Source organism: Vanellus vanellus (assembly GCF_965231255.1).
Source record: "Vanellus vanellus genome assembly, chromosome: Z".
Taxonomy (NCBI): domain Eukaryota; kingdom Metazoa; phylum Chordata; class Aves; order Charadriiformes; family Charadriidae; genus Vanellus; species Vanellus vanellus.
Window position 1 is genome coordinate 32824857 of NC_138908.1, and position 13155 is coordinate 32838011.

Genomic DNA, 13155 nt, shown 5'->3' on the forward strand with positions numbered 1-13155 from the left:
ATTCAGGAGGTGTCCTTCCATGGCATTATTTTTTGTCATTTTGCAAAACCCTTTTAATAGTACTCAGGGTTTTATTGTAGTTGTTCAAGCTTCCTGGAGTTAATTTGACAGAACTCATAATCTTCTTTTTCTGCATCAGCATGAAGTGTTAGAGGAGGCAAGAGCTGACCAGTGTGAGTGAGGAAGAAGATGCTGACAAAACTTCTGGGTTTTTCTGTAGTCTCTGAGAGAAACAGGCCACAGCCGTGCAGTTGAGCGAGATAGGTGTCATTGTAAGGAGCATTACAGTTCTGGGCATCGTGTGATCCTCAGCTATTCCTGGACTAAGGAAACCTCTGGGTAACAAGAAAGAATAATAAAGAACAGCAAGTCCACAGACAGTTGAAAACTGTTTATTGCCTTTGGTTATATCTCTGGCAAGGCACAGAGAGAGGAAAATACTCCAGTTTTCAGGAAGGCACTGGTGATAGGAGACAGTAGGGAAAGGAGACAACTACTGTGGGAGAGTAATGTGTCTTAAGGCATGCTCCGTCTCCCTGACACATTGCTATTTTTCAGCAGGATGGTGTGAAGTGCACGCCCTTTTTCAGGATCCACTGTTTGTGTGACTCCCTGGTATCCCTCCTGGGCTTCAGAAGGTGAGAAGCTGAGCCTGGTGAGGTCATGGAAAAACACCAGGGAAATGTTGCCTGACATACTCTGCCTTTCCTCAGCCTGTGCTGTTTCTGTAATCCTGACCTCATCCTTTTCTCTGGTGTCCAGCCTGGATCCAGAGACGGTAACAGAAGCTTGTCCTCTCAGTTGTTTGCCACTTTACCAAGCTTCAGGGCAGTTGTCAGTGTGAAGGCACTGACTACCTACTTCCTCTGCTACTGTGGCTGAGATGCCACGAACCTTTAAAACACCATTATCCCTGCACCTCTGCTCCAGGTCCACAGAGATGAGATAATGCAGCTTTAATTCCTCCTGTTAGCTCTGCTCCCATTAGACGCTGCTACCCTCTGCACTACCTTTAATAGAAATTGGAGAACATGGATTCCTACTGCAGAGTATTTGTTTCACTTTAATTAAGTCTCCAGTTGTGAAAGGGTATCAAGTGTCCCCTGCGCCGAGACAGGCAGATTTGTGGGACTCAGTGAAAAACCAAACAGGGTTGTTTGGTCAGGGATAGGTGAGAGTATCGCCACCGAGCAGGGACTGTGAGAGGACCTGCTTATATTAGACTGTGTGCTCCCCAGCAGAGATGCCTTATGCTGCAGGCTGTGGCAGCTGCAGGAGGGCTTTACTGAGGAGAAGGCACAGAATTTGGGGTCACATTTATTGAAGACACAAGGAAAAACATAATCAGACCCTGCGAGCCTGTGGTGCGCCTCCCCAGTGCTCCCCACGGAGGGTACCGGAGGCCTCTGGGGCCATGCCCACGGCAGGCACTGGGAAGGAGAAACTGGGGTCCCCAGCCAAACCATGAGCGGGTGCCAAATCCCAGGGAAAGAGCAGCACCAGCTCTGCAGCAGGTCTGAGCAGCCAGCTCTCCCCAGCCAAGGACCCTGCCAGCCCACATGGCTGGTGTGCAGGCAGGAATGACGCATCACACCCCCACAGAGTGAATCCTTGGGACCGCTCTTAATCCTCCACCACCTTGAGATGGAGCTTTGGCTCCTCACACGTGCTGACAAACAGCTGGAGCCAGGGAAAATGTGACAGGGTCCTTCCCAGAGAAGAGAAAGGAAATAAAGTGTTTCAATAAAAATTAAAATCTTCCGCTTCAAATTGAACTTTTAAGAGTGTATTTTCTCTAAACAAAGGCCATCCCTTTCAGGACTTCAAACAATCAAAAACAATTGTTTTTATTCACAAGGAGATTCCAGCCAGAACTATGCTCTTGCATGGCAGGATTTGCATCCGTTGAATCAGCACCTCCCAGCAGAAAACCTTGCCTTTGGAAAGTTTCCAACCATCTCTACTTTGGAAACAGTGCTTAGGGCAAATCACACTGCCACATCAACACTGAATCATAGTTCAGGTGGAGATAGAAACCTAGAGGATTTCCAGAGCAAGTTGTTTCACCACCCCTCCATGCAAAATCTTTTTTCCACTTCCAGTTCTTGCAAAGGGCAATGAGCATTTTTATAAGTGTTTACATTGTTCTCTCTGCCAAATTAACACGGTCACTTTCAACACCACAGGAGCTTCTAGGTAATGCTAATTACTTGCAAGAAAGAATTTTAGAAGCACTAAAAGCAACCAGGATAAATGGTTACATTTAACTACATCTCCAGTGAAAAACGCTACTCCAGCAAACAAGCTTGAATTGTAAATTTTGTGAAAATGCCAGAGTATCATATACTTGCAAGTTTCGTAGAAGCAAGTTGCTTAGAGCACAAATTTTGTTGCTCTTTGCTCTCTCATACATCATACCACAGTCACTGTTCTATCAAAGGTAAGCAGTGAGAAGTAAGCAAGGAACCACCCAACACACTAGTCCACATTGTGAACCAGGTTTGATGATCGCCTGCTTGTCAAAAGTCACACTTTGCATGCTTTAACCTCCTAAGGAATTTACTTTCACCATATTCCTGCTATATAGGATAGCATTGTCCCCACCGACCTAAACACAAATCATAGTGTGGTGTAGAAGACTGAACACAGTTCATCTGAACCTTACCCCCAAGCCTGACCTTTTTCAGCTGCATGTGGCGTGTCGCAATATATCATCGTCAGTGGGCAATATGTAACTGCACTGAAGTAGGAAGATAACGGAGAGACATGTAAGTAACCGAGACAATGCAGAACTGCCAGAACCATGGCAGCTGCTGAGGGGAACTTTACGGTTTGACAATATGCACATCCAGGTAATTTATCATTTTTATATCCATTTTCGTGTGGGCACAAGAACTAGCACAAACATAGAAGGAATTTTTTATTATTATCACTTTGTGGAGAAAGCATTGAGAGCTCCATTTCACCAGTGACTGTTTCTGGAAGGGGAAGAAAACTGGTGGATTCCCTCCTGAACTCTCTAAAGTGAGTTAAATGAAGACATTCCTTCAAAAATGTTAAATCTACCTTGATAATACAGGGAATTACACAACCCTTTAGCCTGACAGAATGTCTTTTAAATTAGCTTTTCCAAACTTTTCTAAGAGCTTCTATTAGCTTTCAACAACAATAACAGGAGCCTAAACACTGTAAACAAAGTATTTTTTCCATGCTGAACAGCTTAAGAAAAAAAAAAAACAACAGAGAAGAAAGACAGAATAGGGAAAATAGTGGAGCACCAAGGCTCTCCCTGTTTCTGTGGGGGCAGCTCCTCACGCTTGGTCTGCGTGCCCTGTGGCTTCAGCAAAACTTTGGATGAAGCCCTGAACTTGATCAAACAGGTTCTTGTCTGGTCTCAGCCTGTGCTCTTCATTAAGTCTTCAGCACCGTGTAGGAGAAAGCACTTTCCCTGCTGCTTTGTCCTGAGTGACTTCTTACACCTCTGTTCACGCTGGAGCAACATAGCCCCAAGCCTCTGCTGAAATACAGTGCTGTCTAAGGGACTGAGTTTCCTAAGTCTTGTTAAAATCAATGTCTCAATATCCTCCAAGCTGCCTGGAAAGTTTTGGCCAAGTTTCATCAGCAAGATAGGATGAAATATACCATCTTTTAGTGGAAATATTAATTGGTTACTGTTTCTGAAGTGTATTGAATGTGAAAAACTTTCATGCTATTGTATCTCTGTCTTTTCTTATCTGCAATATGGGGGTTTTGGCCCCTCTATCTACCCCAACCAATATTTTATATAAACCTGGAGTGCAAAGCCTGCACTGACATCTTAAAGGATGAGCCAAGTGACTATCATTCAAATATTTATTTCATGAGAAGTTAGAACATTTTGCACTTTCCTCCACAACTCTTTCAAAGCAGCTCATTTCTTCTTGCTGGAAGAGTGCCCATTGTTCATTTGACGCTAAAGATAGGGCTTTGCTGTTTTCTTTTAAGTCAGCAATTGGAGGGTGGAGAGCAAAGAGGGAGTTAAGCTTTATTATGCTGCCTTGTCAAAAGGATACAACATTATGCAAAAGGAATGATGTGGAACAAAAAATTGCTTTCTTTTCCATGCACTCTTTCTCACTGGCATACAGATTTCAAACGATATTCTTCCTTCACTTTGCCCGCTAGATTGGATTTCAGGTGGCTGTGTCAATTAAATAGCAGGCACTTTGTGCACCTTGCTGCTTCAGTCATTTAGGAAGCAGCAATCAGCTTTCTGTTGCCCTCAAAATTTCCAAATTAATGGGGCAGGAGGGTGTTGCTATTTGCCTGGTTTTAAACCTATCCTAAATATGCATTTGATCTCGTTAGTGCTGGAGCCTGCAGTCTGGAATGAACGATATTCCCTCAGAGCAAAGACAGTCAGAGTGTTACATCCACAAAAGGGTAAGTGGGGCACGGAGGCACTAAGTGCTTTGCCTGAGGTCACCCCAAGATCGCATGGAGAGGCAGGGACTCAGGCTTACAGCTGAACTGAAGGCAGACACAGAAGGACTGTGTGATCTACCCAGAGGAAAGAGGACAGCCGGTTGCTTTTCTCTGTGGCTTTGCAGGATAAACCAGAAAACACGAGTGATGCCCCTCTTGATTTGTTTTCTAACAATGTGTCCCTACCTCCCAGCTGCTCGCCTCGCTTCATCATGTTGTGCAGCAGGATCATTTTATAGCCAATAAAGTGTTTCTTCATGTGTGTTTATCAACCCTGAAAGTGGAATCCCTCATGGCGGAATGTAGCTCGCATGGTGCGCAGTGGGGAACGTATGGCAGACTCCCAGCGAATTCCAGCGTTGAACGTGATTAGCTTCCCTGTACCTCTGAGGAATAGTACCAGGAAATTGCTAACACTGTAAATTGTCTCAAATATGCACTTACTAAAGCCTTTAAAGAGCAATTACTGTATGTTAACTGAACACCAATCAACTGTAAAAACAGCAGTTATGTGGGTTTAATAGGTATATAAAGGAGAAAATCTCACCACCCTGCAATTAATTCTAAATCACATAAAAAGTGTAACTTGTACACTTATTGCTTATTAATACATAAAACATGTACAGCATGTTAAAACATTTAATTAGCACTTACATAAGAGGGTAAAAGTTAAGTATCAAATTATCACTAAAATACTGTTGAGCTCTTCATTAACCATGTGAAACAACCCCCCAACATGCAGTGCTCAGGTCGTTGTAGCAATTAGGTGCTTTCAGCTACCGTTCAGTGATTTTATATCAGCTGTGTCCCATGCTTTGTCGGGAACAATGATATATTGTTCAGTTTTACTGTCTCCAGAATCACCTTTCTTACAATACAGGACGTTCCCAAGAAAGCCAGAAGACAAAGAAGGGACAGCAGCAAGGGGTGCTGCTGAGCAAGGTCTTCAGCTCTCATCTCCATGAGGCTGTGTTTAAATATCTGGCCTGTAAAAGAAATGTTAATAGCAATTCACAGTGTGGAAAACTTCATCAATACCTAAAAGCACATCAGGAGAGAGAGGAAAGTAAATCTGCAGTGAACGTCCACATGTGGAAGAGGAGAAGATTAGGGGTAAATAACACCAGCAGGCAGGCTTGTGGCAGAGGCCAGAGAAGAGGGGAGCCAAAACCAGAGAGCTGGAGGCCTCCAGCATCGTCAGGAGGAGAGCGAGTGACTAGGTATTGCAACAGGAGTTTGAAAAAATAGAAAAGGGGGGAGAAGGGGGAAGCGGCACCTTTGACTTGACTTGAAGTCAAGAAGGATGCTTACGAGGGATCCCAGAGGGAAAGAAAATAATAGCCAATATATGTCATTGGGCCCTTCATCCAATCACGCAGTCTGTTGACAGAAGGAAACCACAACGTAGAATTACTCTTTGTTTAGTCTAAACCAGCTGCCAGTATGCACATATACCACATGAAAGGTGAAACCTGAACACGTTCCCAGAACGTCCTCCTGAAAAAGCCATCTGCTGCCCAAGCTAATGTTACCATCTTTCCCATCACAATGAGTTTTGAAAGGATAAATTCCATTTTCCAGGCCAGATAGCATCCTCACCTCAGCAATACAGCTTAAGGCTGCCAAATGCAGTCAAGAGACCAGTTTCTTCACAGAGTCTTGCAGCTATTGCATGCAGATTCAAAGAAGAGGCACAGGTGAAGAAGGTGTTTGCACACAGCCAGCATGGCCCATCACTCTTGCGGGTTCGTGAAGGGCTGTGGACTTGCACCACAGCTTCAGAGAAAAGGAGGGATTGCTAACAGTCAGCACAGAGGAAGACAGAGCCGCTGGCAAGCTGGACGGGTTATTGGAGGGAGACGTGTGTTGTTTTGCTTCTCAACTTGCAGAAAGAGGTGGCAGGGGAAGGACATCCAACCATCCCCCTGACCTCTGTAGGCAAGTGTGAAAGTGCCTGGTCAAGGTGAAGGTCCAATAAGAGAGGGCCCCGAAACACAGATGCATGGTTGCTTCCCACCAGAGTGGGTAGAAAAGCCTCCCTTTCCTCAGAAAGGTCATAGGTTCTGCCAGAAAACCTCCTCTCCGTGGGCCTCAGTTCCTGCCAGGAGCTCCAGTTTTGGGTCTCCATGGGCTGCAGCTTCCTTCAGGGCATATGCACCTGCTCCAGTATGGGGTCCTGCACAGGCTGCAGGGGCACAACCTGCATCACCATGATCTCCCCCACAGGCTGCAGGGGCATCTCTGCTCCAGTGCCTGGAGCATCTCTTCCCCCTCCTTCACTGACTTTAGTATCTGCAGGCCTGTTTATCTCACATTTTCTCATTCCTCTCTTAAAGCTGCTGTTGCACACTCTTACTTACCCTTTCTTAAATATGTTATCACAGAGGCGCTACCAACATCTCTGATGGGCTCAGCTTTGGCCAGTGGTGGGTCGATCTTGGAGCCAGCTGGAGCTGGCTTTGTCTAACATGGGAATAAGTTCTGGTGTTTCCTTACAGAAGCCACCCCTATAGCCCACACCACTCCCTACCCCAAACCTTGGCACATAAACCCAATACACTCCTAATCTCTGGAAACTGATTCATGTCTTCAATAACCATCAGCAAGGGTACCAGCAATCCTGTTACCATCTAACCTGTAAAATAAATAATTTATGCTCTTACCAAGAATCTGGACAATACGGAGCTGCTCAAAGGAAACAGTTTGTGGAAGGAACATACTTCTCCTCTCTCCAGGACCTGAACGTGTCTTGAAAGTCACTGGAGAAAAATGTTTTTTTTTACCCTATGGCACCACATGTCAGGTCTATACTCTTTGTTCAGGGGGTGTTATTCTTGGCCTGACATTTGTTGCTTAGTTCTGAGGAGAGTTTAGCGTCCTTCTATGCACAGGAGCAGATGTTCAGTGCATTTTTCAGAGCTGAACCAGTTTTATGGTTAGCTTAGTTTGGCAGGATCCAGCTCCATGGTGCAGACAGTCCCTTCTGGTTTTACATTCTTATTCTGGTAAAAGAGAAGGGAAGGTCTTTGGTCTAAAGCCATGTACAAGGACCCAACTTACCAGAATTTATTTTCCGGTTATGATAGACTTCCCCAAGATAATATCATTTCCTCTACTTCCTATACCTGTTCTCCATCTAGCACATGGAGATGTTCAAACCTTCTTCTGCTCCAACAGTAAGCTACAACTTGTTTGTCCCTTAGATGGTGAGATTTTTTTGGTGAAGGTTTGTGCTCTGTTCATACTACAGCAAGCACTACAAAAATACTTGTGTGATGTGACTTCTTTATGTTATTGTCAAGTACAAAAAGATTAGTGTCTTGTTCCATATTTTATTCCATCCCCTAACCATAAATTACTCTCTTTGAGAAAGCATTAATGACGAAGAGTACTAGCATGAAATACTAATGGACTCTTGCTCACATTATGACTACCATTAGTGAAAAGAAACACGAGAGTTAAAATAATTGAAATACTTCATTAACAACAGAAGCTTTCCTCATGCTACGGATCTTCCATGAAGGGGACCTTGAAATGATGATTGGAGACATTCATAAATAGTTTTAAGATCTTGTCTGTCACTGGAATATAAACAGGAATTAGGGTTTAGGAATTGTGAACGCAAGTTTGTACAACTCTTCCTACTCTGAGAGGATTCAAAGTCTAAATATTTTAGATTCAGTGAATGTTATTCACAACACAGGAAAGTTAGTCAAGAGAGGACTATCACTATCTTTAAAAGAAAGAAATCCCAGCCTGGAATGGACACAATCTGGACTAAGTAAAGCTGTGCTGGAAACCTGCTGTTGAAGAAGCAAACAAGATTCCTCACTGCTCACAGACAGCTAAAAATGTCTGGAAAACTTTGTGCAGAACAAAGCAGTCCAGCAATGAAACAGCTGCACAGAGAGGTTATTTAGGAACCATCAATTTAGATGTTCAGATTAGAGATGGATCTGAGCCACGAAGTTTTGATCAGGATTCACACGCTGTAAGTTTTCAGTCTGACCTACCATGGGGACTGGGCAATATTCAGCTCCTGACTTGTCCAAAGCTTACGCACAATTCAGATCTGAGAAGATAGCTTACATCCAGCTCCAGCTCCGAGACATCAGACACCTCAGTGTTGAAAAGAAGAAGTCCTTGCATTTTGCCTCACTTCATCCTCTGTTTTGAGGTCTGTGAGGAAAAGGACTATGTCAGCATGCATGGCAGTTACAGGTAACCCCATGGACAGAAAATATTAGGAAGTGAGCTTGTACTGTGACTCTCTGGTTTTGCATTGTCTCTTTTCCATCAGTAGCTTTCAGATGACATTAGACATCTGGAAAATATAAGCTTAATGGCCAGGTTTGAGACACTTCAGTTATCTTGATAAAAAGGCAAGCCACCTACATATGCATAAGAACCAACCATGAAGTGGAGTTCTTGTTATTTGCAGAAAGTATGACTAAAACACAGAATCAGTCGGTAAGCTCTCATAAAGCAGAAACTCACCTGAGTGTTGGAGAACAGCTCATCTGTATTACACCCTTGCCATTTCATTTACAGGCTTTGCTAGTGTTCGGATCAGGATGGAGCTCTCTGAAATTGAATCTGAACATTTAAACTGAGAAATCTTGGAGGCTTATTTTATTCAAGGTTCTCCTTTTGCATGAAAATCAAAATTTTTACTTCTTCCCTCAACAGATTAAGCACCTGTGAGCACAGCACTTTTCCATTGTTGACTGACGGTGGTACCTGATCAAGCTTCTACTTGAGTGCAGAGTGTGAAATCACAGAGTTTGCTCTCCCGGATGACACAAAGGAGGAGGTCTACTTTTTTTTCCTGGACAAAGACCAAAAGATCTGCAGCAGATGACTGAAGTCCTCTGCTCCAGGTGAACAGAGGCTCACCATGAAAAGCACTTCTTCCATGTTTGCAATCAGAAAGAAGTGCCAGGAGAACCTGATGGTCACCAGCACACCCATAGTATGAACTCCAATATTAAGTCCTGAACTCACACCTCCTGGAAGGCATGCTTTTTAGATGTTTTCAAAACCACTCAGATGCCCAAGGATGTCAACAGGCCCCTTGAGGCTTTTAAAAATCCCACACTGCCATTATGAATGTTGAAACGCGAGGAGGCTGCCAAGGAAGTAATGCGTTTGCTTACTTTCGCCACCATGTGTGTAACCAGCATACTGGTTTGGAGATCCTTATCCCTTATTCCTCTTTTCCATCTCACTCTAAGGCTCTCCCAGACTGCACAGTGTCCCTGGGAACCGCCCACTCACTCAGGGACAACATCCATTTCATAAAAATCAGTGGGAAAAGAGCATCTCCTTGTCAGCATTCCAATTAAATTACATGGAAAGAAATCTAAGTTACAGCATGAATCCCTGCAGAATGAGGTCCTAACTGCTAAGTATGTACGTTAAATGGATTAAATAACAACGTACATTTAATCTGATGATAAGAATATAATTATACCTTTATTGCTGCTGTTAGCTGAGTTAATTACATGGGATATAATATCTACATCTGATCGCCTGTCCTTGCTGCTTTTGCTAGATAGGACAGAACACCAACCAGTTCCTCAGAGAAGGATCAGGCATGTTTATAGTCGTTCACCCCCAAAATGTTTTTTTCTGTGACTGAGCCAAAAAAGCACACGTCCTGTTTACACCTCCCCGCCAGAACAGATTATAAGGACTGGTGAAGGCAAGCATAAAGATACTCATTTGATCACCAGATGGATTATGTCTGGTCCCAACTGAAGCCTAGCAGACAACTCTGTTTTCTTGCCTTGCTGTGTGCTCCTCCCTTCCAGGCAGGGACGGTGTCTGTATAGTCTCAGTCTTGCATGTACATGAGCCTGGACTTCCTCTAGCACCAGCAACCACAACAACGTTCTCAGTCTCTTCAATACAATAGCCCAACTCCTACCAGCTCCAGTGTGGCCAGTTTGTTGTCTGGTAACTAGGAGACATACTACAAATAAAGGTGGAAGAGGTGATTACAGGAGCAGCTGAGGAATAGGGGAAGCAAACCTCATTTTCTAGCATGTTTTCTAGAAGGAGACTCCCATAGTAATAGCAAGAAATACCCTGCAGCTGCAGCAAGATGGCTCAAAGACCTTACTTCTTTCTGCAGGCAACAGGCTTTTAGTGCTGTATATATATTCATCTATGAGAAACCAAATTCTTTATACTTCTGAATGACTATTTTTACTTAAATCATGTGGTTTCAACAATCACATACCTGAGGTCCTGAACAGTCTAAGCAGAGGAAAACATTATCTCTGGAAATAACACATCAAAGACTTATTGCTTTACGGACCTTGCCTTCTAATTATCTACTGGTTCATACATACCAAAACTACCACTCATTTTACTGCAGCATCTCTGCTAGAAGTCTTTGGTGACTTCAGTCGAAATGATTCCACAAAGACTTGAAGCATCATTTGGCCCAGTAGCTTAATATTATTTCCTTCAGTTGCAGAGAAAACTTAAAATTTCAGCCCAACATTTTCAACACAAGCTAAATTAATTTGAGGCATAGCTGGTAAATATATTTCTCTCTTTAAACACTACTGAGAGCACAACAGAACAGCTGCAAAGAGACACATTTCACTTAGATTTGGAAGTCATGCATGTACAGTTGGCTAGACTGAGCTAAGCTCTTCATTAATAGAAGTGTAAACTCAATAGAGACTTCAAGAATCAAGCTGAGGCATATTTGCTTTTACACTAACTATTCAAAGAGGCAAATTATTTGAGAAGAAGAGAAGCATGTCTCTTCTCATTCCAGCAGCTGATTTCATTTTTTTCTAAGCGTCCTATCTGAAATGAATCAGTGGGAATTCTTGACAGATTATTTTATGTACATGAAAAATGCATTTTATGAACAACATAAAAATAACAGAGACCACACAACTAACTTTTAGGAAGCATTTCTTTTTAGGATAATAAAATAACAATTTCTTTTTTTTTAACACAAAAATATTTTACCTGACAGATCTCATCAGAGAAGCCAAGAGTTCAGTAAAATTTAAAATGGAATCAGTAGCAAAAGTACTGTAACTTATATTGCTACAACATAAAATGAATGTGAAAGAGGTAGGGCTCATTCTGCTTCTGTGCATAACGCTATCATCAAAACGGATTAAGATGAGACTTTCATTAGGGACAGACTATTCCCTTCTTGATCACCATGGGATTTCCTGCTTTTTCCTTCAGGAGCCAAGACAGGGAACAGTCCCGCACTGATCAGTTCCCACATTCTGCTAGAACAAAATAGATCTCAAATGCTGTACCAGAAAAGCCAATAGTGCTACCTGACACTTAGCTGCACACTCCGTCTGTTGCTACACAGTGGAGTGCATTGCATGAAAAGTTATTTTATTTTGCTGATTTTTCGTGCTGTTTTCCTCATGTTTTTCCAAGTTGACAGACCTTTGGATTGGATTCCTCCCGTTGTAACAAGCAAGAATACTGGCTCAATCACAAAAGAAAAGCAAAAACAAAACCCCACCACACTGACACTAGTTTGTTGAGTATTTCACTTGATTTGTAGCATATTGTGGGAGTTCTGGAGAAAAGGAACTGTAGGATTCAAGTCAGAACTAATTAAATAGTTTGGGCCAAGATGAAATGCAGAAATACAGATCGATATCTTCTGCATGATAGCCAGTTTCTACATCTGAGAGCTGTTTGGTGCTGTCCCCTACTAATGATGCATATAAACACACAGAGAAAGTCTGATAAAATTTGCTTTGATCCTGCTAAGAGATGATTGCCTTAGGTACATTGTATGCCACTGAGCATACACTTAGATGCAAGGCATGGCTTTTGGTCAAAAATGATTGGACATAGGACAGATAGAAATGCTGGTCGGAGAAGAGTCTGTGAGTCAGTGTGCACGTCCTTGAAGTAGTTCGCACTTCACTAAAAACGTGGTCTTGCAAAAAAGTCAGAGACAAGCTGGAGAAACCTAACGTTAAGAGAACACGGAAGAAATAAGAAAATTGGAAATTGAAATAGGAAATGGGCCTGGGAGGGAGTTTTGGAGGTCTCTGGTCCAATCTTTTGCCAATAGCAGGTATATTGCTGACACTAGACCATGTCAGTCATGGCTTTGTCTGTATGAGTGCAAAAAACCCACCACATGCTCATGGGTTGACCTGCCCCAGTGCTGCACCACCCTCCCAGCAGGAAAGCTATCCTGTTGTCCTACCTGTATGTCTTCTCCCTTTATAGGCACACATGCATATGTCTTGCACGCGTGATGAATCAGCCTTCCTTCTCTCCCTCTACTCTTGCAAAATATGCACTGCATTTCCACACATAGGTAAGTAACTGCAAATGAAGCAGGAAAAGCAATGCCTTCAGCTAGATTCTCCAAACATCAGTTGATCCAAACAGGCATCAGCCTTCTTTACCAAGACTTTGGTCAGGATTCTTGCTCTTTGACTTATGCCATCCAGCCCCGCCTTTGTTTCACAGGGCATTTGCACCCATCTGTTTGTCTGATGACCACTTGGTATGTGACAGATGAGAAGACAATAAAAGTTTTACAGGCTGCATCCTGGAAGGACTGTAGCCTTCAAACTTTGTGCTCTAGACTGCTCAAACTGAAACCCCTGTTTCCATCAGGGTTTGGGAAAGGGGGGGTGGGCAGGTGGGCATGGGCATGGAATTAACCATGCT